A 25,213-nucleotide genomic window follows, 5' to 3' on the forward strand; every position below is an offset into this window, starting at 1 on the left:
AAGAGGACAGGGAGAACATGCTCATCATTCATGCTGCTGCTCTCCAGAATAACTACCCTGCGTGACCCTGACGTGACCCCGTCGCCTCTAAATGGCGATCCAAGTATGCCCCGTAGCATCATGCATCCGTCTGTTCAAGAGGTGTTAGTTGCACCAGCCACACCGACCCCCGAAAAATCCAGCAAAATGCAAAGGGCATTAATTATTACTCGAGCTGGAGTTCCAAGAGGCGATGGCCTCGCTCAGTACTGCCCGAGCTCCAGCGCGGTCCCTCGCCTTTGCTTTTTGCGACGCACTCGCTTAGGCGTACGACCCGTCGTACGATCCGTCGTCGTTGCGCTACGAGCCACTTCAGCCACTGTCCAATCAAATCCGAGGGCCACATTCAACGCTGACGCCGACCACCAAGAATTTGTTTAATTTGCGTTAAGAAATTTAAGCCATAAAACATACAGGTCACCACGAAATATCAAACCATCAAGGCCATTTATACATCGCGCTCGGCTCAACCAAATGTATGGCTTGCCACAGGCTGCGCTTGCGTCTTATCAAGTCCGTGGTTAAAATGTCGAAAGTTATTCTAGTACTTTAAAAATTCGTCGAAGTGATGTACCACAGTTTAAGGACTATTACAGTTAATTATCTCCTACCTATTAAATTTTCAGTGGCATACTGTGGTTCTTAAAGGACTTAAGACATGGCATAGCGTAAGGAATAGTTTTGCCTGCCAGTTACTAAACTGTGTTGTGACTTTTGAATCTGATGCGGAGAGTTTAAACAATATCGCTTATTGTATTGAGTTTTTTTTTATTCCACGTTAGTGGCAAACAAGCATATGGCCCGCCTGATGGTAAGCAGTGACCGTAGCCTATGGTCGCCTGCAACTCCAGAGGAGTCACATGCGCGTTGCCGACCCTAGCGTTCCCCCTCTCGTTGAGCTCTGGCAACCTTACTCACCGGCAGGAACACAACACTATGAGTATGGTTTAGTGTTATTTGGCTGCGGTTTTCTGTAAGGTGGAGATACTTCCCCAGTTGGGCTCCGCTCTAGATCTGGAATGATATCCACTGTGCTGTGCCCTACCACACAAAGCGAGATGACATTCACAATGCCCGTACCTCTCTTTTGGACGTAGTTTAAGGACGTACCCGGGTCCGAGGACACATGCGGTTACATGCGCTTTGCCGATCCTTTTTTTGTTAAGAACCCTATACTGTAGACTCTCTAGAAAATCTCGGAAGGGAGCTCATTTCACAGCCGGAGCGTCAGCGGGAGCAAATTCCTCTTAAACCACACAGTACGTGACCATTTAGGTTCTAGGGTGTGAGGATGAAAACCCTGCTGACGGCGAGCGGTGCGGTGATAGAAAGTGTCCGGTGGCATCATGAAAAACAATTCTTTAGAGCACAGCCCATTGTACAAGCGGTAGAACACACACATGGAGGCAAATTCTCTCCTTTTTTTAAAGTTTCAATACCGCTTAAGTTTGAGATCGTCGACGATTCGTACATCGCGACTTTGGAGTGAGTCGAAGGGTTCAAGCTGTATTGGTGTAATTTTAAGCAATAGCACCTGCCAGCGAGTATATATGGTGGACAGTGTTATCCACGTGACAAAAAACTTAGAGGTTATCTATTAGTTACCTACGTCACACGTTTAGATGGAGGGAGGGTAGCCAGAAAATGTGACTTATTGTGACAAGGGGTAGGAGGGAGTCATAAACTTTGTGACGTCACTTTAATTTCATCTGTAACCGGAAATTGTTTTCATTTCTATGATATAGAAGGCAAACGAGTAGACGAATTGCAAGATGGTAAGTGATTAAGGTCGTCCATGGACACCTGCAACACCGGAGGGGTTTTAAGTTCATTGCCGGCATTTAAGATGGGAGATTACATTCAGCTGTGCGCGGCAGGAATATTTATTTATTTATTTATTTAATCTTTATTGCACAAAAGAAAACCTTATAGTACAAAAGGCGGACTTAATGCCATGAGGCATTCTCTACCAGTCAACCTTTCACCTTTCCAATATTCGGCAGAAACGCACAGTTGAGGACTGCCAAAATGTTGTCAAGTAGATGGATGGCGGAAAGAGGCGACAGTAGGGATTAATGCGAATAATTCCTCGGAGCACTTCCCGTACGAGTAATACATGCGATATAAAATGCAGAGCGAGGCTACATCTTTACGCACCGACAAGAAGTCAAACCGATCTGAAATGCGTTAATAGCCAATAATTCGAGTCACTCTCCGTTGGATGCGGTCTAAAAAGAGAAGCTGGTACTGTGGTATCCCAACTTTAAGTTGAGAGCAGTATTCCATATGTGGGTGGACCTGCACTTTATAAAGCTGTAGGCGGTGGGCCGGCGTTACCGCGCCTCGCTCGATCTGTTGAACTCAAAGAGCTTTTTCGAGAGTGCGTCCCGACAAGCAAAGGCGTGAGACCGCAAAGGAGGTCAGCCAGTAGTGAGTGAGGCCATCGCCTATTGGAACTCCAGCTCGATTAGGTAATTAGATAGATAAAATCAAAGGAGAGAAACACAGATTTTTACAAAAGAAAAATTAAATACCGTTCCATACGTATAGAAAATTCATGCATTTTGCACTTTTCGTGCTGATTTCTCGGGATTCGGTATGGGTGGTGCATCTAACTTAGCTCTTGAACAGACGGGCGCATGATTCTCCGCGGCATAGGTGGGTCGCCATTTAGAGGCGACGGGGTCAAGTCAGGGTAACACAGGGCAGTTATTCTGGGAGACAACAGTGCAGCATGAATGATGACACTTCTTGTTCTCCCGGTCCTACCTCTCGTACTCCAGAAAGAGCGACTTCTTGTCCGATGATTTGCCTCCCCGTCACAGTTACGTACGAATTGGCAAGTGCGACAGAGAGGCAACACATCGAACGTGATTCGCGGTAGGCCCTCAGAATATAAAGAGAAGGTACTTTCTATGAAATACGAGTGTCAAATATATTGTCAGGCAGGTGAGTAGAAGCGGGACAGCAATAAATAGTGTAACGATGCACGTTACTCTAATCAAAGTAGGGATAGGTTATTCGTAAATTAGGATTTAAATAAATAAATAAAATCTGTACTATGCGCGACTGTACTCGTACACAGAGTACATAGCGTAGCAACAACGTCAGCAGTTTTCATCGCGCGGAACGTTCAGAGTACGCTGGCGCTGGCGCACTACTGCCGTCTGACTCTGCTTCTGATCGTTTTAGGGCACGGACCTGTACGGACATGAGCCGGGCGGGTCGGTCAAGTGTTTCTTTTTCTTGCCTACGCAATAAAATACATAGTTTTACTAAACGTGTAATATGTAGAAAAGGGCGTATTTAAGTTCCGTCTTGCACCCTGGGTATAGGGTTGTAAGGTTCCGATTCAAAAACTCTTTAGCGGCGCGGTACCTTTGTTCCGACCGTCTTTTCGCATCCACATCAGCTGTCCACGGCGCTGCCCCTAAAGATGTTCCTTATCAACCAGGATCGGCTCTTGGTACGACCAACTAGCACTACAGGAGAGTACCAACATACCACGGAACCAGACAGGCTAATTTCTCTCCCTTACCGACCACTACCATGACCCACGCTCCGCAAAAGGTTTTTTAATTGAAATAAAATTATTTGATTGACAGTAATTTGTTTGTGTAAACTAATTTGTTTTTACTTTTAATTTTACCTAAACCTGGGTGCCTAGCCAAGATGTCAATCGTTCGCGCAGTAGTGAATGATACGGTAATCTCCCTCTATCACAAGAGTGAGAGAGATGGAAAACCATATTAGTGCGACACAGACAGGTGGGTTTCGTTTGCTACGGAGCGTAAATGATTGACATCTTGTCAAAGCAAATATGGAACGCGTTTGAACGGTATGGAAAGTAGCGAGAGAATTAGGCAGAGACGTAGTGAGGCCGCGCTACTCGTCATGCCACTCGTCATGCTCCTCGTCATTCACCGCTCCCTATTTCATCGGATTTTTGGTGCGAGTCAAAGGACTGGCAATATGAAGTATGGAGCGTCGCGAGTAATAGTGCGAGTGGGGCAGTGTGTGGCCGAAGCGGACAACATCGCGACAGCGCGAGGAGTATAGTGTGGCCGTAGTATTGCTATTACCCATTACAGCGGCTACCTACAGTATTTTCCCAAAAAAATCGGACCAACTGGGCATATTGCCTACAGAGGGTATGTGACACACTGTACATTACTCTGCTCCCAGGACTTCTACATCCCTGCTCACGGCGTTCGAATTTGCAGTGAGTAGAATTCACTCTCACCTTCAGCAGAAGCGGAAGACCTAGATCTACATGACTAGTAAAATAGCCGAAACGATACGAAGCATCACTCTAAATGGCGCTACATGTAACGCCCCTTACACTGAAACAAGATTTTCATCTAATAATGTCAAGAACCAGTGCCTGATTCAACCTTTACCGGTCGCCGTGGTAAGACCTAGGATTTACCAAATCCATGTCGGTAAAAGCCCGAAGTGAACAATAATTGTTTCTCATTTCGGGCTTTTACCGATCGGCATCGGTAAAACCTAGGTCTTACCGGTATATCCTAGGTTTTACCGTACTTCGGGCTTTTACAGTAACACATACATTCATTTTTTGAGCCTAAGGAGATATTTTTTTCCTTGGGTTGCCAAACCACTCAATGTAGAAGGAGCCCTCATCAATTAAAATGGCACTACCAACAAGGTTTGGTGTATCAGACACTGTGGTGAAAAGCCGTTTTCGGATTTTAACATCATGATCATACGAAAAATAAAGAATTTCAAAATAGCGGCTATTTGATACAACTTTGACTAATACGAATTCATATTAAGATATCGAATCCTCGGAAATCTATTTTCATCATGATTAGTACAAATTTTCCGTCGCACGTAGTTTTCGATACGTAAAAAAAGCGTAGTGGTGGTGGCCGAGTGGATATGACGTCCGACTTTCAATCCGGAGGTCGCGGGTTCAAATCCTGGCTCTTACCAATGGGTTTTTCGGAACTATTGTACGAAATATCATTTGATATTTACCACTAGATTTTCGGTAAAGGAAGACATCGTGAGGAAACCTGCATATGTACATCTGCGAAGAAATTCAAAGGTGTATGTGAAGTCCCCAATCCGCACTGGGCTAGCGTGGGGACTATAGCCCAAGCCCTCTCATGCATGAGAGGAGGCCTGTGTTATTATTATTATTATTATATTATATTCGGATGACACGCATTTAAGACCAAATGGAAGTACTACGTACGACGTACGTTTTACGATTTCCAGCTTGCTGGTAATGAATTCTTCGAAACAATCTAATTTGACTGGCCTACTACCTAAAAGTAATAAAATGAAGGGGACAGATAAATTTATAATTTGTCTGTTGATATTTTCTCTTATTTGCTCGACGGAACGAAGGTACATCAATACAATAAAAAAGAAATTCGTATTAAATCATTAATTATTAAGACGAACACACAGACGAGCTTTTTGTGAATGAAAAACTAGCTGAAGATAGCTATACACTGACTTTCTGCTTACTGTAACACAGGCCACACATTAGAAACTTGAGAACATATCTATTTTTAAGGCGTAAGACAGAACAACGCGTTCCATGCGGCTGCGAATGACACAGAAACATATTATTTTTTCCGTGAAATAATTAACAGACAGAACAGACTCTCCATTCATCGAGTGGGTAACCTAGAAACGAATAAGTGAAAACAATTGATAAAAGAACAAAACAGTAGTTATTCACCTGAACATTTCTCAATTTTAGATTATGAACACCTGAAAATAGTAAATAAAACATACAAGCAATACATGCAGATACATGCCTTGCAAACAATTCTCTATAGAATTTCAGGTGAAAGACGCTCGAGTGAAATGCCTAATTTAGCATTTAACACGAGAGAATTTCTAAAGCAATGGTTTATGCTATACAGTCAAATTCGTTAGGTACAGTCGGTACAGAGTCGTTGATATTGCACAAGATACCATCATATTTATAGCCGATCTTGAGTAAATAGGCCTTCTTTCTTCTTTTCATCCTGTTATATCTCTGCTGGGGTGTGTAGGGCTCGAATCATATTCGTCCACTGATTGCAGTCCTGGGCAGTTTGGGTAATACCTTGCCACCCTATCCCCAATACACCCAGCTCTTGCTCCAGAGAACAGCGCCAGGTAAATTTAAGGCGACCATGCAGTTAGGTAAGTAGGTAATAAATCAAAACTAAAACAAAGACTGAAAAAAATCGGCTGTCATTCAAGCATTCCACTAAGTACCTATTTGTTGTCATGTCATTCATATACATAGGCATATATACGACTTGGTAGTTATCTATCTACTAATAGTATTACCTAATATATTGCGCACACATACGTCTCTAGGTTTTCCAAAACACAAAAACCGTAACACAGGATAAATAAACAAGGCGAGTATGTAAATATAGTAAACTACTTAATTCACGTGATTGTAATGGTCACGAGATTTGGGTCGGTGCCTCGCTGCCAAGATGGGAGTTTCGTGGCAGCAAGCAGACCAGCATACTATTACATTAATAAAAACGACCTAGTCTTCTGAATATCTTAAGTAATGTAAACGTTCTGAAAAAGTAATGTAAAAGTCGAAAAGTCCAGATGCAACAAATCCAGATGGTGTGATGAAATGTCTATGTGCCACAATGTCCAAAATGTCATAAAGTCCACATGTCATACACGTATTTCCCTTTTCTCGAGAAGTCTTATTAGTTCCAAAAGTTTAAGGTTAACTTACTTACAGAACAGTACCCCTAGTGTAAATTAATTCTATAGCGAAACGTAACGTACGCGTTTGCATTAAGTAACATTTTGTATGGGATTTAGAAACAGCGTGCCAAGCGGGACGTTTCGGAAACTCAAAATCCCATACAAAATGAGACTGAACGCACACGCGTTCGTCACGTTTCGCTATCGAATAAATTTACACTAGGGGCACAGATAGACATTAAGATGGTATCATAATTTTAATTTTAACAATAGGTTCCCAGGCCAAGTAGAGTCAGACCAATTTAAGGTGGCAGCGATTTTGCCCAGTTTGTGCAAGTGTTAAGTAAACGTCATAATTTCATAGAAGTTTGACGTTTAAAATAAAAGTTGCACTGTCTATAGGCTGTTAAAATTGCTGCCAACTTATCTTGGCTTGACTACAATTTTTATTGATTTATTTAATCAAAATATTATTGTATATGGCAGCGCCACCATCTTTGTCATAAACATAATTTTTTGAACTTATTTACTGAACAGTGGACATTTATTTTTGAAGTGAAAACTTCTTTAGCGGCGCTGTGCACTTTTCGTGATGGCGTAAAAATGTTACACTCGCGTCAGGGGTCACGTGACCGTCAGATTGAAAATTCGTAAGACGGACATGTGACATCATGGTGACGTGCAAATTGAACGTCATCGAAGCCTGGTTACTTTTGAAAAATCGTATCTCATTCAAATGAGACATTTTATTTTCTTCATAATCTAAGTGTTCTTCATAACGGTTAAAGAGGTTTAATCTTTGTTAATTGTGTTGTATTGTGTCTTTGTGTTGTTGGGTGTCCATGATTGTAGATACTCAATTTTTTCCTTACCTACCAAAAAGTTAAATAACAGAAGAGTGATTGTTTTGCTTAATATGACGGTGAACGATTCATTAACATTTACTGATTGTGTAGGCTGTAGTCCTGCTCACGTCCCATGAATTACTCTGTATACATATGTATGTAAAAAACTAAAATTCGCATTTCAAAATATCTTCCACACTCAAATTTATTTACGTAGGTATAATAGAGAATTATCTCTTTTTATAAAACTGCCACTCAATTTCTCCAAAATATCTAAAATGCACAACGTTAATATTCAAGTTTTCACTTCTGCCGGCACTCCCGGAGTGTAGCCCGTTGTTTCTTTGTCACGTGGGCATTCTGACACTACATAGTGATTGTAACATTCGGACTTTTTGAGACTGGACATTGTGACACGTAGCCATTTTGGCAGTGCGATATTATAATACATAATGGTTGTATTGACTTTTTTAATGACAAAATGACATTAGGTCTGTCACCTACACTTTCTGGCATAAGTACAATAATACAGTTGGACTTATTGGCAGTAGGACATTGTGACTATGGACTTTCTAACACTGGGGTATATCCCAAATGTCCCAAAGGGAATAATAATATATGCCGAATCATATTGGGTTATAAAAAGTGTATTTATTTTCCATTAGCTATTCAATTCAATCCCATGGCTTCAAAGAAGTAAGGATAAGTTTCGAGCTAAATAAAAAACAAACAAAGAGCAAAAAGATTATTTGTTGACATAGAAGTCATTATTTTCATTAATTTGGAAAATTAGGTGTAAGAGAAAGAGATAAGATAAAATATATAAGGTATACTAGGTATAGACATTTAATGTCACTCAACAAAATCTGCAAAACTACCACAATATTTGCGGACCTAGAATAAACGCGTCTGCTAGGAATCAATTTAATTACACAACGTACAGATCGTGAAGGAATTTAGAATAAGAGTATTTGGTATAAATAATCTTGTCTGCTCTATTGTTGGCGTTGCACCGGCGCGCGCGGCGGCTCATGTTGCGCGCTAAAAGCGGCCCCGGCGACTCGCACGCAGAAATAACGCGCAAACCTTTGGCGCAAACATACTACTGCGCTCGTCCTTTTACGTAGGTCACGCATTATCTCTAAAGCGCGCGGTTGTATTATGCGATAAACACAGCGTTAAACGCGATGCGTTTGCCGCACACCCATTTTAAATGAGATAATTTAATGACCGTATACTGTTTTACGCGGTAAACGCAGCGGTAAGCGCCTTGTAATTTTTCCTACATTTCGTGATCGCATGCGTTCAAGGCAATGCGTTTGCCGCACACCTATTTTACATCAGATAATCAATGACATGACACTAGGTACATTGTTTTACGCGGTAAATGCAGCGGTAAACGCATTGTCATTTTTTGACCCATGCTTTTATCGCATGAAACAACCGCGCGGTTAAGTCGTCTTGCATACTGTGGTGTACCAATATTTTCGTATTTTTAATGGACGACACACTTATATCGGAAGATATTAGTCATGGTGTTTTCCTATGTTCACAATTTGCAAGATAAGAATGTTAAAAATATCTTTATGTGCTAATGAACTACTTAGTATAAATATTAGCAATTGTTAAGTATCTAAAATGAATTTGTCAATTGCAAGTATAATTTTATTATACGTAGTAAATAATTTTCAAGATTAATTATGTATTACCCGTTTTTAGGAGTAAAGAGTGAATGCTCATGAACAAAAAATAATGTACCTATTAGATTCTACAAGCTTTTTTAGAAATACGTAACTAAAAGTTAGGCATTTTAAATAAGTAATGAGTACAATACTAATTTTCAACCAGATCGGCCTTTCAACTGTCGTCTTTTTATGGGATAGCACCTTTGAAATTTCGGAGTACATCCCATAATAAAAGTATAAATATATATAGCTTCCTATAATTTAAGTTAACGTGCGAAAGATAATTCAAATGCGTATCTTAACGTAGCGCCAATAATCTTTGCATGAACCAGATAGTATTTAAGATGTTTACGGATGCATCGCATATTTACTGTGTAAACATCTCGGAGGTCGCTTTGCAACTGTGTAATGAAATTAGGGTACCTAATGTTTACCGTTGCGCAGCCAAACGAATGAATCACGAGTGGTGTAGGCGTCCGTACCACATGCGACCAAACTGGTACACCGGTACAGCGGCGCCTCCACGAAACGTTTTTAACCAGAACCTATAAATAATACTCATCTGACTTCTGACACCCATGAAAAACGACGGTGACGACAGAGCGCACAGAAAAAAACTATATCTACGTGAAAAACAACGGCCCACGTCATCTGTCAATTGTATAACTATGTTGTTTATCTCTCCACTTTAGATCAACAACACATCTAGCTAGATTATTTAGGTACAAGGCACGTTATGATAGTGATCCCCGTTATCATAATCAAATACCTATACTTAGTCACGTTTTGACTGATAAAATGTAATACAAAGCTTTTAATAAAAAAGGGAGCCGTGATTGGAAAACTTGTTTTATACTGATCAAAACGTAATATAATTAGTTTTAATTTTAGATCCCGATTTTATTTAATATTTTTTTACTTTGGGATTGTCGTTAGACGCGAATATGCAGTTGGATTGTGAAAAATTATATTTCACAAAAGGAAGTAAAAATCAGTGTCACATTAATAAAATAGGTACATTTGTTTATTTTATCACCAGCATTTAGTTCTCCGACAAGTCTGTACATCAGCTAATACTCTTCCAAATTAGGGTACTTTTCAGCCATCCAACGAGTAGGTTTGGCAAAACATGTACATTTGCAATGTTGGCAGTCCAATACACATTAATTATATATCAAAAGAAAGACAAAGCTTTTGTTTTATGTAGGGTTCAACCATGTAAAAAAGGAAAATAAATAAATAGGCATCAAAATCACCTTGAACAGGTCGCGTATTTGTTGCATGTTTTTTATAACTTTTTTTCGGAATGTTACATAGAATTATTGAAAAGTGAGACAGCAAATTACAATAAATTATATTGTAAATAATTCAGAATTAAATAAGCTTTCAATGCATATCTATGAATAATAAGGGATCTGTACCTATAACTTTTTTTATCAGAAAAAAATCTTTGTGACAGAGCTTATGACCTGACTATGTACACTTGAAATGTATTGTAAATACAAATAATTATATGTATAGGTGCAATACGACTGTTATTTTAATATTATATATGTATATCTGGATACCCGATTATGCATCGCGTCACTTTCATAATGTACAATAGCCATTCAGCATAAAATTACATCATCGCGGTAGGCCGGTGCGTAGCGCAAGCGTCATCTCGAGGTTAGTGTTATATATACATAGGATAGGTAGATGATAATGGCGCCTTGTATAAACAAACATGTAGTTAGACATAGTAGATATGTGAGCATGCCCTCGTGACTGCGGCGGGCGTCGCGCCAAGCCTCGGCGCTGCAGCGGCGGTGCGGCGTCGGCGAGGCCGCGTCATGCATCCATCACATAGCTCATCATCGGCTATGAATAGTACACCAGCCTAGTTCATTCTTCGAATTCCGTTCAGTGTAAATAAGAGAGTCGGTTGCAAAATGTTTGGTCGTTTTGAAGGAAGAAAAACATAATAATATCCATTCAGGCATCTTCCCAAACGTGTGCTTGTGCATTTTATCTATCAGTTAGTATAAGAAACATTTCAAATTTGTCTTACCTATTTATCTCATTTGCAAAAACTTTATTTAATGTAATTATATTTTATTTGAGCAAGTATCTCATTTTAAAACATTTGATGTTACAGTAGGGCTAAGATGGTCGGTCTTTATCATTTGTCACCATGCCTGTCACGTTCTAACAAATATGTAAGCGCGAAAGTGACGGGCATAGTGACAAGTGATAAAAATGGAACCATGCTGCAACCGCAGGTCCCTACTAGCGAAATAAATAGCCTCTCCGACCTTACTAAGCGTAAGCGTAACCTACCATGTTCTTTAAAATAATAAAAACGGCAATAAATACATAGTATTAATATTAAATATTCTCTTACAAATATGCTTTCATTCATACATTTAATAAAATAATAAGCACAATCAGTGCGTGGGCACTGATACGATAACCCTGTTATTGGAAGGTTAACAATGTTTGTAAACACACTATATTGTGTTTCTTACAAATTTATACATAAGTACTTGAATTATTACAAGACACGACACGTGACCGCAGGCTGAGCAATTATAATACTTGTCTAATGAAAGTTAATACACAGCACGTGAATAGAAAAACATTTCCGCCGCTAAATGCCCTTAACCCTCTGGTGCTGCGGGCGGCAATGTTTACATGGGCGGCGGTAATCGCTTACCATAAGGTGATTCGTCGGCTCGCTTGCCTTCAATATCATAAAAAAACAAAGGCGCGGAATCCAAAATTTATATAAATTCCAAATCCAAACCCTCCCTGCCAACAGTTTTTACTTCATTTGAATGGTTGTCCGGACCTTCGAGACCATTTTTCCCAGGTATACTCGTAGGCACCCAACACAATAGAGTTAAACCAAGATAAGTTGGCAGCGATTCAGATAGCCCAGACGGTGCACGGGTTATTTTAAACGTCAAACTTTTATGAAATTATGACGTTTACTTGACACTTGCACCGTCTGAGGTATCACGGAATACAACATTAATATTATTTGTCACAAGAAAGATTTTCACTTTGCATCAATGACTGCAAATAAATTAATTACATATTTGTTAAATTTAAATAATATAACTACTTGTTGTACATCGACACCGATCATGCGTCCTACAAACGTACTAATCATCATCCGCCCGAGTGATTCTGATTCTGACTGCCAGAAATACCAACTACATAAATTATTAACGCCCAACTACTTGGTATTTGCTAACCTACAGTTGCGATTAAATCTAACAAGTTTAAACAAAAACATTTACAGAAATCAAAACTAGTTATCAGTGTTGTTGTTATTGATACTAAATAAAACCCGAGAGCATTTTTATACATTTGTAAAAAATGATCGAGGAAATAATTCAATAAACTTCAGCCAGCAGTATTATTACATACCTGCTGCTGATATGTGCTAAAATAATCCAAGTTACGTATTTTACCTTGCTATCACCTACCCATTCCGTAGTTTATCTTCAATTCTTCATACCATTTGCATTACATTACATCCATATTTCCAATTTTAGACGCATATCTAGGTATAAATTTAAATTTTGCAACATTGTTATTTTAGTAGTAGTAAAACACTTTATTGTACAAAACAAATACATAACACAAAGAGAATACAATAAATGAGTTAAAAGGCGAACTTATCTCTTTGAGGTATATATAATTATGATATATAGGTAATATAAATGAGATACGGTAGTCAAACTAAAGATTTGTACATGACGTCAAGACATAATAAAAGAAGTTCGGCATCGGTAAAACCCAGGTTTTTTTTAAATTACAAATTGGACTGTAAACCGTAACGATTTTTTTAATTAGGAGAACAAACAGAGTATAATGTACATAAGGTTCTATAAAAAACTAACTTACACATAAAACATGCATTTTCATCCACGACAGTCCTCAACGAGATACACAGTCCAGTTCAGTTTAGTCATTGGTTGTGTTTTCTCCGGTAAATCCTTGGTTTTATCGTATTTCGGGCTTTTACAGTAGCATATACATAAACAAATACGATGCATTTGATAGGCACATTAACATACTATAGATGCATAGTCATTTGACAACATACCATCATTACCATCAGTGCCTTGTCTGTCACATAAAATCCATAAATATACTTATTTTACTGTCAAGTCTAATACACAACTTATTATTTGTAGAGCTTTAAAGCGTGTCTTATCTTTTTGTGGGCTTTGTTGTGCTATAGATGTGGTGGCCAATTCTTCAGTCAACTGGGTTCCGTAGTCAACTAGGAACCCTTATAGTTTCGCCATGTCCGTCTGTCTGTCTGTCTGTCTGTCTGTCCGAGGCTTTGCTCCGTGGTCGTTAGTGCTAGAAAGCTGAAATTTGGCATGGATATATAAATCAATAAAGCCGACAAAGTCGTACAATAAAATCTAAAAATAAAATTTTTTGTAGGGTACCTCTCCTACACGTAAAGTGGGGGTGAATTTTTTTTTTCGCTTCAACCCTAGAGTGTGGGGTATCGTTGGAAAGGTCTTTCAAAACTAATAGGGATTTTCAAGAAACGTTTTTTGATAAAGTAAATATATTCGGAGATAATCGCTCCGAAAGAAAAAAAAATGTGTCCTAACTTTTGAACCATAGGTCCAAAAAATATGAAAAAAATCGTGGAAGTAGAGCTTAAGAAAGACATTAAATGAAAACTATAGCGGACATGATCAGTTTAGTTGTTTGAGTTATCGCAAAAAGTTTTCCGTTCATAGTAGAAAGACTTAAGTACTTTAATTAGGTACTGATTATGCAAATTTGCCTATTTGTTTAACTCGGATGAAAGGTACCGTTTCATCCCTTGGTTAACAATTTACTATACTTTAAGCTCCAATTTAGCTTATTGTGACGGAAGAGTAACTACGGAACCCTACACTGAGCGTGGCCCGACATGCTCTTGGCCGGTTATTCTTAGAAGGTTGGCCTTTATGAAGCTAGAAGGACGGTATTTATTATCAGGTTCAAGGAAAATATCAGGTTTCTTGTTACAAACAGCAAACAATTATTATGGTCATGTTTGATGTTTGCTGAATGAATCAGTTTGTCTGGAAAGCAGTCGGTACAAACAACTGCAACGTCGTACTTGTCACAGAGCCGATGGATACAAAAACAAATAACCCGACAAAAACACAAACATCGTAATATTAAAAAAAATGCGAGAAATGGATGACTGTCGTTAATCAAACAGGCTTATTTACTTATAAATAAAACCAACACGTGCCAACACTAACCTCACTTCACCTCCCCAAAGTTCAATAGCAGGCCTTACTTACTATCATAGGACTCGTAGGTACTTCCGTGGCTAAAATATTTACATAAGAACTGCTAGTGATTCCAATTACCTATACCTAATCAAATTATTGGCTTTAAGGTCAAGCTGATTTGTGGTATTTTCGATTAGATCTTCTTTTCTATCGAGCGAACTTTTTGTCATTGGATAGGGGTAAGGCCATTAATACTTAATAGGGGTAGGGGAGCGCGGGACTAGATGTAACAGTTTTGGGAAACTGGTCTGTATTGCCTAAAATATGTATGCTTTTGTGATTGTGAGTAAGAGGGTTTGTAAAGTATATATCTCAGCACTAATTCCAATAAAAATATTGTTTAATATCTTTACCCATATTTTACACCAGGCGCTTTTAGAAAAAATTGGAGTTGTTACAACTTACCCCATGTCTCGGGCTAGTTGTACCAGGCTCGGGGCAAATTGTTACATTGAAAATACTGGCAAAATTTATAAGAAAGAGTACGTTTTTATTGGTTCACAGTTCACAGTCTTGTATTATTCATCGTGGTTCATTCTTTAAATACTCAACATATAATACTTATCATTAAAATAATTGTTTCACACAATGTTTTACTTGAAACTGAACGTGGCACTTTTGAGTTATCTCTTAGCATAATAAGTATTCATCTAAGTTGCAGTTTAGGGACACAAACGAATATATTTCTCCCTTGGCATATCCCTTAGATTTACTGTAAGCTCCCCCCCCCCCCCCCCCCCCCCACATGCAAGGCATGAGACATGTCGAACTTTTTCGCTGCCTTTCGAATGCTCCCCTTTTTTCCAAAATCTCATTTGTCACCGACTCAAACACATTTTGGGGTTTTCATCCTCCATGTTTTTCTCTTGTAGTGTATCATGATAGAAAAGAAAAAAAACAATTCAATAACTTGGCACATTTTTCTGGGCAATATTAGGGTAAAGAAGAATAAGAGAATGCACAAATGTCGCAAATAATTTGTACGAGCTACGAGTTGTACATGTATGCTGTATTTGTCACCCTCTTCTCACTCTCTCCTCTCATCTACTCAAAATTTAATTTGAAAAGATCCCTTAAAGGGATAAGTTCGCCTTTGTACTTAGCTTTTCCTAATTTTAACTTACTATTATTATGTGTTTGTGTACAATAAAAAGTTTACTACTACTAGTAGTTGTAATAATATTATACATAATTATATACAAATGCATGCACACCCATTAGAGAGCAGAAAAGCATGAAATAACATGTTACAACTTGCCCCATTTCCTGTTCTCAATTTTCATGGTCGAAAACTTTAAAATGCATAAAGCTAGGAAAATAATATTTTCACCATTAATACTTTGAAGGTTCGTGATAGAACTGTAATTGTCTATTTTTTCCCGCCTTGGAATTATTATTTTTTAAACATTGCTAATTATGTGCCAATTCTATATGAACTATGCTTTATATGAAATTCCAGGTCAAAATTGAGTGTTACAACTTACCCTTGTTACAACTAGCCCCACGCTCCCCTAAGCGTTGTATATAAATATAAAAGTCATCGCGTATTGTTAAATTATAGGACTGTTTGACTTGTTTGTTATGAAAAGCGGTAGATAAATTGAAAGGAATAAGTAAGAATACAAACATAAATATGTTTTACGTAAAGATAGTTAAAATAAAACAAAGATTTGTACCTAAAATCTGGAATGAAATCACTGACACAGAAATAAATATGGCTGGTAAGGGTTTTACATTTACATGACAGTCAAAATCAATTTTGCTAGTCAGACCAAGCTACCTCTGCACAGGCTTTGCCGTAACAGAGTGTGGAACTGCTAACATAAACGGCTAATTTCTATGTCCAAACGTCCCATTTTATGTACCTATGTATACATATATAGTGACTGCCACACTTTGTTCAATTAAAGCCGGTGTAGAGTTGCTTACACGGACTCTTTGGTAGGAATGTAAGTATTTAATTAGAAAATTTGAGTACTATTACAATATAAAAGGAAAGGTTTATATTATAACCTACTTCGAATTTAATATTCGACCACAGGACACTTACGTTATAAACAGACAATAAAATTTAGGCTACATGGGTCACAGACAAAAAGTGGAACAACAACGGCATTGGCATGACTATTGTCACTAGATGACGACTAGTTGGTCGTCCGATATAAGGAAGCAGACGATATCAAAATAATCAGTCATCTTTAAAAGCAAGACATCGATCAATATCAACATGAAATACATATACAAGCTGCATATAAGGACGTTTCGAGGACGCGGCCTGTACTCGTCAACAGTAAACACGGTGCAATGCTCGAGGCAAGCGGCTCCAAGAATATTCCGCCGGACTCTGCTCTGGCCGACACAAACACAGGAAATGCTCCGCTTCTTACGCGACCGCTCCTACAAACACATGCAACGCGAGAATCCAGAGTCGAGAGCGTAAATTGTCGCATTTAGTGTAAACATGTGATTCATTTAGATTAAGAGGGTTACATGCATCGAGTGTATAAATCTCCCCGGTTCTAAATACTTTTCAATTTGTCAAATATAAGTTGTTATATACGTATATCATAGTGGCGAGCATGGTAACTAATGGTGTTAAGTAGAGACACGTGCCCGCGCGCGGAGCCCTGCTGCAGATGCATCACGTGTCTGGAAGTCGTAAATTTAAAAGCACCGGGCCGTGTCGAGAGAAGAGGCATGGACTAACGCCGCGCGGACAGACAATGAATTTGTGATTATTCCGAACATTGCGATATTCGGTCCGTATGTCGAAAGTATATTAGTAAGGCCTGTACCGATAAAAAACTGTAAATTTCAAAATGCCTGTAATTTTGTTTCTAACGAAGATGACCACGAGTTTCTTACCGCGGTAATAAGTTTAATTATTATATTATAATTTCCAATATAAATATGTCATTCTGATTTTACGCTAAGCAACGTTACACCAGTAAATAGAAGAGATCACTTAAAATTGGTATTTTCTAAATAGCAAGAAAATTTGTAACATCCTATATGCTTGGTTTCGAAACATTAAAGTTACTTCGAAGTTTGGTGCATTTCATAATAAATAACTAATTTAGTATGTTGTCTTTTGAACAGAAGCCTTGAAGCGGCTCTAGGGACAAGTGGCCCTAGGCCCGTCACAAAGATTACTAATAGAATTTACGCAAGCAAAACATCCCTGTCATATTTATCGTAAAAACTGGGGTACATATGCGGTTAAAGTTGAACGAACTACGACTAAAGTCAGTTCAGTTCTTCCTACAAAGGTTAGGATAGCTAAAGTAATTGAAAATTTGCGTTATTTAATTCTAGGCCAAGTTGAAAATCATACAATTTCCTTCGTACAAATATCGCATTTGGTAATTATCGAAGAGCAGAGCAAACATCCAGGAATGCCCGTTCACTCAACTATAATTAGGCTCAAATCAAAAGTGTATTAAAAGAGAAGAATGAAACCGCCTAAAAACATTAACAATTCCAGCAGGCGAGGCGATGGGCTGTTGCAGGCAAATATAAAAAACCGGTCCGTAAAAAGTTGCCACTGAATGTGCTAGGAAAAAGCTGCCTATTTATTTATTTTAAACTATTGCACATTAAAACGAGTACAACCGGCGGACTTAATGCTACTCTTACAGAAACAATTATATTAAAAAAACTGTCAATTATCTAAATTAAAAGTAACTTTTTATAGTAGTTATTCTAAAAACCTCGTTTGTTGTCAATCGCATCAGTTTTTTTTTTCATTTGAAGTTTATAGATTTATTTCGTTATACCCCTTATGTGAGAACCATTCAACCATTGGTCTTGATGGTGACAATTAAATTCGCCTAAGTTTAAGAGATGCGCACATTTTTTCGTAAATAAGATCAAACAGTGACTAAATTTCAGCATATAAACAGTTCGCCAAGTCGAAATCCACCATATATGAACTAATGTTCAAATTGATTTTAAAGACAAAATAATAGACATACCCATTTGCATTTATTATCATTAAAAGGTGTATAAATTGTTAGTACATTAACACTACACAGAATACCTACTGAAATTTAACAACACACACCTCATACTTATATGTCTTGTTTCCAATTAAACTAAGTAGGTACAGAAATTTTAAAAATAATATAATGCTTACATAGGTAATTGTTTACCTACTCAAATAAATAACAATGCTTAATGAGTCGTGTAATAACGGCGCCACCTTGTATATTTTATGTAGATTGCACGTTTAACATTAACTCACACAGTAGCTGAATAAAAAATATTTCAAAGCCAATTTACAAACCCATGTTTTTAGTGGCATTAACCCAGAGCGGTATTCAGATTTTACTATTTGTTATAGTTTCGATATTGGTTGATATGGGTTATTCCCACTAGTTACCACCAAGTTGTGACCAGTGGTAACTACTGGGAAAAAAAATCCCAGGTTACCACTGGTAAAAGGTGGGATTTTTTTTCCCAGTAGTTACCACCAAAATTTGGTTATCATTCAATCAATACTAATAAAACAGTCTAAATATAGAGTACTTTAATCAATAATTAATTAAAAGTCGAATTAATTATAAGTTAATTAGTTATTAGTTTAATTATAAGTCGATTACTGTTTCAGTAAACTGCCTTAAAAGTGATCAAAAATAGTCGGTCTTTGACCGATTTGTTTGTTCATTCGTATAAATGTGAAGTTATTTATTGAAACGGACTTTATTGTCGATGGCGCTGACGCCATTATCAGCGATGCTCCTATATAAATAACACGCTGCGCTACGCAGTGCGGCGTAAGCGCCCTCGACAAAAGATTCAGGTTTCATAGATTAATTCAATTTACAATGAATAAGATAAATTTCAACCAAACGTTAATTTCTCTTTAACTTTTAATTTTATGCACTTGCACCAGTTGCACCGGTTTTAATATTTTTGATCACTTTTAAAGCAGTTAACTGAAACAATAATCGACTTATAACTATTTATTAAAGCACTCTTTATTTATACTTTACTATTTCTACTGTTTTTATTAGTATTGAACCCTAACAAAATTTTGGTGGTAAGTACTGGGAAAAAAAAATCCCACTAGTTACCACCAAACCGAGTTGGTGGTAACTAGTGGGAATTTTTTTCCCAGTAGTTACCAGTGGTAAAAGGTGGGGAAAAAAATCCCAGTAGTTACCACTGGTAACAACTTGGTGGTAACTAGTGGGAATAACCCGTTGATATGATACGATACGATCGCTCGCGCTTATTGGTACGCGCCAAATGCACCGCGAGTTTTGTTATAGGGCATCTAGGTCGCACACTAATTGATGCGCGAGATGCACTGTAAATTGTGTCAACATAATAATATTAAAAATACTTACTCGTAATTGAACAATCATAGGGCATTGATTCATGATAAAGCTGAAAAATAATCTGTTTAGTTATAAATAAAGCAAGAGAGACCAATTTTCTGCCGTCGCGCAAAAACATCGCGGTCCTCAACCTGCTAATACCGAGTTATAAAAAAAAACTATTAAACGTTATTTTTTTGTGCCGTGACCTTAAAAAGTCGTGTTGTTTGTAAAGAAGGAAGAGTTTTTGCGGGCAGTGTCAGTAACCAGCGACGGTCACTCACCGACACGGTGTACAGAGCTAATCCAATAAATAGATGGCTGAGTAGGCAGGTATGATTTACAGAGATATGAGTTAATAGATTATTAAGACTGCAAAAACGTCATATTTTCGCGAGCTGGTAGGTTTCTTTCAAAGCTTTATAACATACGTGACTCACATTCATCGGTACCCAGAAATCGTTCGAGCAAAGACTCGTGTCGTGAACTTTACTTATCCTCATATGATTCATCAAAGACAAACGGAATACCTGTGAATTATGTGAACATTTGACAACAGATGAACGTAAGAGTTACAAAAATACAGGGCCCTGTGAAGGAAAATAAAATAAATAAATAATAAATAAAAACGGCAATATTAAACAAAAACTTATCCATTCATTTTTCCAAACTATATAAAGCACTGAATGTGAGATTCAATGTCTTGACTGCTAATGCTACAATGTGATAAACAATAACGACATTATAAATAAACACATGCATAGGTACGGTACGTTTACGGTTATAGAACCGTAAATTAAAAAAAACCTTACTGTGATCTGTGATGCGACCATTCAGAAACGAATAACTTATGTCTTTTCAGGCAATACAATACAGATAAAATATGAAATTCAATTAAGATACACTAATTTTGTAACATCTTTCAAGGGTCTTTGCAAAATTAACCTTGTTTGTGACTTATTATCGCATACCTACGGTGCACATCGTTCTCTTAATTACGCCGGATTCAAAACTTGTTTTTATCAACTTGTAGGTATGTAAGTTACTTAATTATTTATCTGCTATCGGTTGCAAAAACGACAATTAATGCCGCGATTGCAACGCGGACTCATTAAATGGATAAAACTTGTTGGATAAAATTTAAGTGAAGGAATTCCTAAATTATTACGAGTTTTGACCACGAAGACTCAGATGACAATTTCGTTGGGAATATGTTAGGTATATTTGTTGGATGCACTGAGGTTCGTAAATTATTATTTATCAAAAGAATATATTATGAGCAAGAATATAATATACTCGTATTTTTTTTTAATATACACATACAAAACAGAAATTTATAATTTCATGCTCCCAGCATTCACATGGACAAGTGCAAGTGTAGGTAAAGTAAGGTTCTCTAAATAATTGTCGGAAATTATTTTGCGACCAATTATTCGCATAATTTCAATTTGCCGAATTATCAATTGCCAACTCAACATAACAAGTCGTATGATATCCCAACCTAACAGTTAGTAACTGTATGTTTGGACAACACACACTTTACAAAACGCCATGTTTTAGGTACCTAACAAAATGACTTCGTTAGTCTAATACAAAGTAAATCATGGTTCGCAAGTGAAAGTGAAAAGGCAGAACACCGTACGGTAACTATATATTAGGCAATATACAATATCGTATGTCTTATGTTTTAATTTAAATACTAAAATAATTAGTAGACATTATGAACCAAATTCGGCTCTACAACAAATAACATTCCTAATTTAGACAAAGGATTAAATACAGGTAAGAGTCCTGTAACTTAGTAAAGTGATTTATTTGTAATTTCAGCTGCATAAGTAGCTACATAAGCTGCTACTAAGCTTAGAAAAATCGTCAAGAAAGGGCAAGCTTAAAACAACATGTAAGAACTTACAAGACGAAGACAACATATCTATAGGTAATTCGAATAACACCAATAGGTCATTTTTCAGTTTTTCTTAGAAACTATCATATTACTGTACAATTAATTGTACGCCATGCGTCGCATAAGTCTACATTAAAATACTTCGAACGAAATATGCTACAATTACCAACGATTGCAATTAAAATACACATGCAAGGCTATTATCACCTTATTGATATCACGAAAATACCGCAATTTAGGGCTGTAAAAATTATGAAGTCCTATTAATTTTTATTACACATTATTGCATTATTATTGTTAAATAAGAAACGCATGATTACTTATTGTGCATTTGTAACAAAAACAGAAGTAACCTATTATATTCGTATCGCTTGACAATCATTGGTGTCACCAACTATAAATAGAGCAGTTTCTTGCTAGATTATTTTCATAAGTATTTTGAATCATAACAGATTGCGACGTAGGTACCTATAAATAAGCGCGTTCAAGTACAAACAAACGTGCAGGTTTTAATATTACAGCACGCTACAAACCCCAAATCCGTTGTAACACACAAATTTTAGTCAATTAATGTGGCATTAGGATTAGTTTTTTTCGGAAGTAAATGGTGAGCCATAAAGTGCCAGATAAATATCCTCAGGAGTAAGCATTTGTGCAGTTCATTTTAATGTAAAAAATTAGGTAAGGCCACTTTAATTTGCAAACCCACGTAAAAAAGTGGCCTCATCCGAGCCTACCCGTACTCAGTCCAATAACCAGCTGCATAAAAGACGTCAGCGAAAACAAATATTGACAGTGAGCGAACTGTATCTGCCAACGTACTATTATGGAAGTATTGTGGAAATTTACACGCCACGTCGCGGGCGCCGATGAGACGCTGCTTCAGGCTAGATTACTTGCTCCACAAATAATTGACAAACACACTCGTGCCATTTAAATCATTACATTTCCAAAGGTTAATTACATACCGAATAATTATTATTTATAGAATGAATAATGTTTAGAGATATCCTGTAACTAGGTGTGTTGTTCATGGAATTTTTGTGTGTGACGTAGGTAAATTTCGCAACATACTCCAATATAGCGTTGTCATGTTTACATCTCGACTCGACAGTTGTTTACGCTTTCCGAAAGCGAAAGCTTTAAAACGGCCAATAAAAAGTCACATTAAAAGGTTCGCCCGCCGACAGAATAATGCGAGGACAGGTAGGTGATTTTCCACAAGTAGTTGTGTTGTGGGCAATGGCGCCTCGGCTGAAAGACGGAAATGGGTTCAATAACCCCGACCTTGGCGGCGCCGACGCAAGTAACGAGACACACACATCGTCACTGTATTTACGTTATGTAATGCGTGTCGATAACGATACCTAATAATGATTTTCTTCAGTGGAAAAATATCTATAAAATAAATAATATTATCATACTATTGATACAATTAATCCGACAAATGATGATCAAACATTTAAGAGAAGAAAATTCTTCATCATCTGCGAGTATTTACATGGAAAAAAGGCACACGATAATTGAATTCAATGCGAACGCAGGGACAATGAGGCCTCATTCACAGTGTACAGAAAGTGTCAAAATGTCACAGCACACAGCGTAGTTCCGTCCACATTGTGATGTGAGAACACCGCTGGTTCCCACGCAATCGACGTGCGTAGGTATGCTGAAGCAACAGGCAGGCCGCCGTAGCCGCAAACTACCCAGGTGTAACTAAAACTATACCAGTTTCGATTACATCTAGATCGCCGAGTCGAAAATTAATTAATCAGTTGAGTATTAAATAACACGCAATGCATTTTGATACATAAAAGGACCTTTTTCACGAACTAGTATTTTTATTTTTCATTTATTACATAAATTACATTCATTTTTCTCTGGGTATCTCTTGATACTAGAACATAACCATATTTAGATTATTTTGATACCTCGGTTGTTTATCAATTCGCATATGTATATTTGTGTAACGCCAACACATAAAGTTCTTTGAATTTGTTGTTAAGAGATGTTGTCAGCATTGATTTGAGACCAAGTCACAGTTTTATATTCCCCTTTTAGTATGAAATCTCCTACTGCTTCCTGTATCAGTCGAGTAGAGCGGGAGCAAACAACCGGAATGACTGTTACACCGCAATAGTGCGGAACTAACGAACCAGGCCATCCACCAGCGAAGGGTCATCAGCATTTCACCGCTGGAACTATTCTTATTACAAGAAACGCCTTGTTGAGCACAGGTAATGAGCATCGGCGCACTGTTAAAGCTATAATTATTAAATAAAAGAGATCCTTTACTAGGCCAAACATCGGGTAATAATTTGGCGATAAGAGAAGCATGATCTTGATCAAGATTTAACAGAACTGACTGGTATATCAGTTAAGGATTTATGTAACCCTTAATCAATTAACCTTTTGGAGGTCTTTACTCGTAAAGTCGATATCGAAGTCACCTAACTATAAGCTGACTAAAAGTTGTACTTTTACCCTTATATTAAAATACGTTTTCAGCTGTGAAATGTAGGGGAAACTATCACTACTCCTATAAAACAAAGTCCCCCGCCGCGTCTGTCTGTATGTTCGCGACAAACTAAAAGCCACACTGAACGAATTTTCGTGCGATTTTCACTTATCAACAGAGTGATTCTTGAGGAAGGTTTAGGTGTATTCATGCGAATTCGGGGCGGATCGCTAGTATACAGGGTGTTTATTTAGTCACCTGCAATAATTTACGGGGTGAATATAAAAGTAATACAGAGCAACTTTTACTATGGGACCGATTCCAAAATCACGAGAAAAAAAATTGTCTGTCTCATACATTTTGGCTGTCTAACCTTGACATTTTCTATGGAAGAGTAAATCATTCTTTCGTGATTTCGGGGTTGGTCCCATAGTAAAAGTTGCTCGGTATGACCTATATATTCACCCCATAAATTATTGCAGGTGACTAAATAAACATTCTGTTTGGCGACCGGTTTGGCCTAGTGGGTAGTGACCCTGCCTACGAAGCTGATGGTCCCGGGTTCAAATCCCGGTAAGGGCATTTATTCGTGTGATTAGCATGGGTATTTGTTCCTGAGTCATGGGTGTTTTCTATGTATTTAAGTATTTATAAATATTTATATATTATATATATCGTTGTCTAAGTACCCTCAACACAAGCCTTATTGAGCTTACTGTGGGACTTAGTAAATTTGTGTAATAATGTCCTATAATATTTATATTTATTATTTATTATTATTATTTGTATAAATATTATAAATTACGATGTACACGCGCATGCATATCGAGCAAGAATATCTTCCGTAATCGCGCGTCCTTTTATGCTATGTTCGCGTCCGTGACAGTCATCGCTTGATTCGCACACAACGCTATGTGACTGCTTAATGGCATAACGAATACTCAGCCGTTCCTG

General features: G+C 37.6%; 1 protein-coding gene across 1 annotated transcript in view; it reads right to left on the reverse strand.

The window, feature by feature from the left end:
- The window catches only part of LOC133523611 (3-phosphoinositide-dependent protein kinase 1), a 125,574-nt gene that overhangs the window by 44,258 nt on the left and 56,103 nt on the right, over positions 1-25,213 (reverse strand). The gene's annotated exons all lie outside the window — the stretch shown is intronic.

This window comes from Cydia pomonella, chromosome 12, assembly GCF_033807575.1.
Source record: "Cydia pomonella isolate Wapato2018A chromosome 12, ilCydPomo1, whole genome shotgun sequence".
Classification (NCBI taxonomy): Eukaryota; Metazoa; Arthropoda; class Insecta; order Lepidoptera; family Tortricidae; genus Cydia; species Cydia pomonella.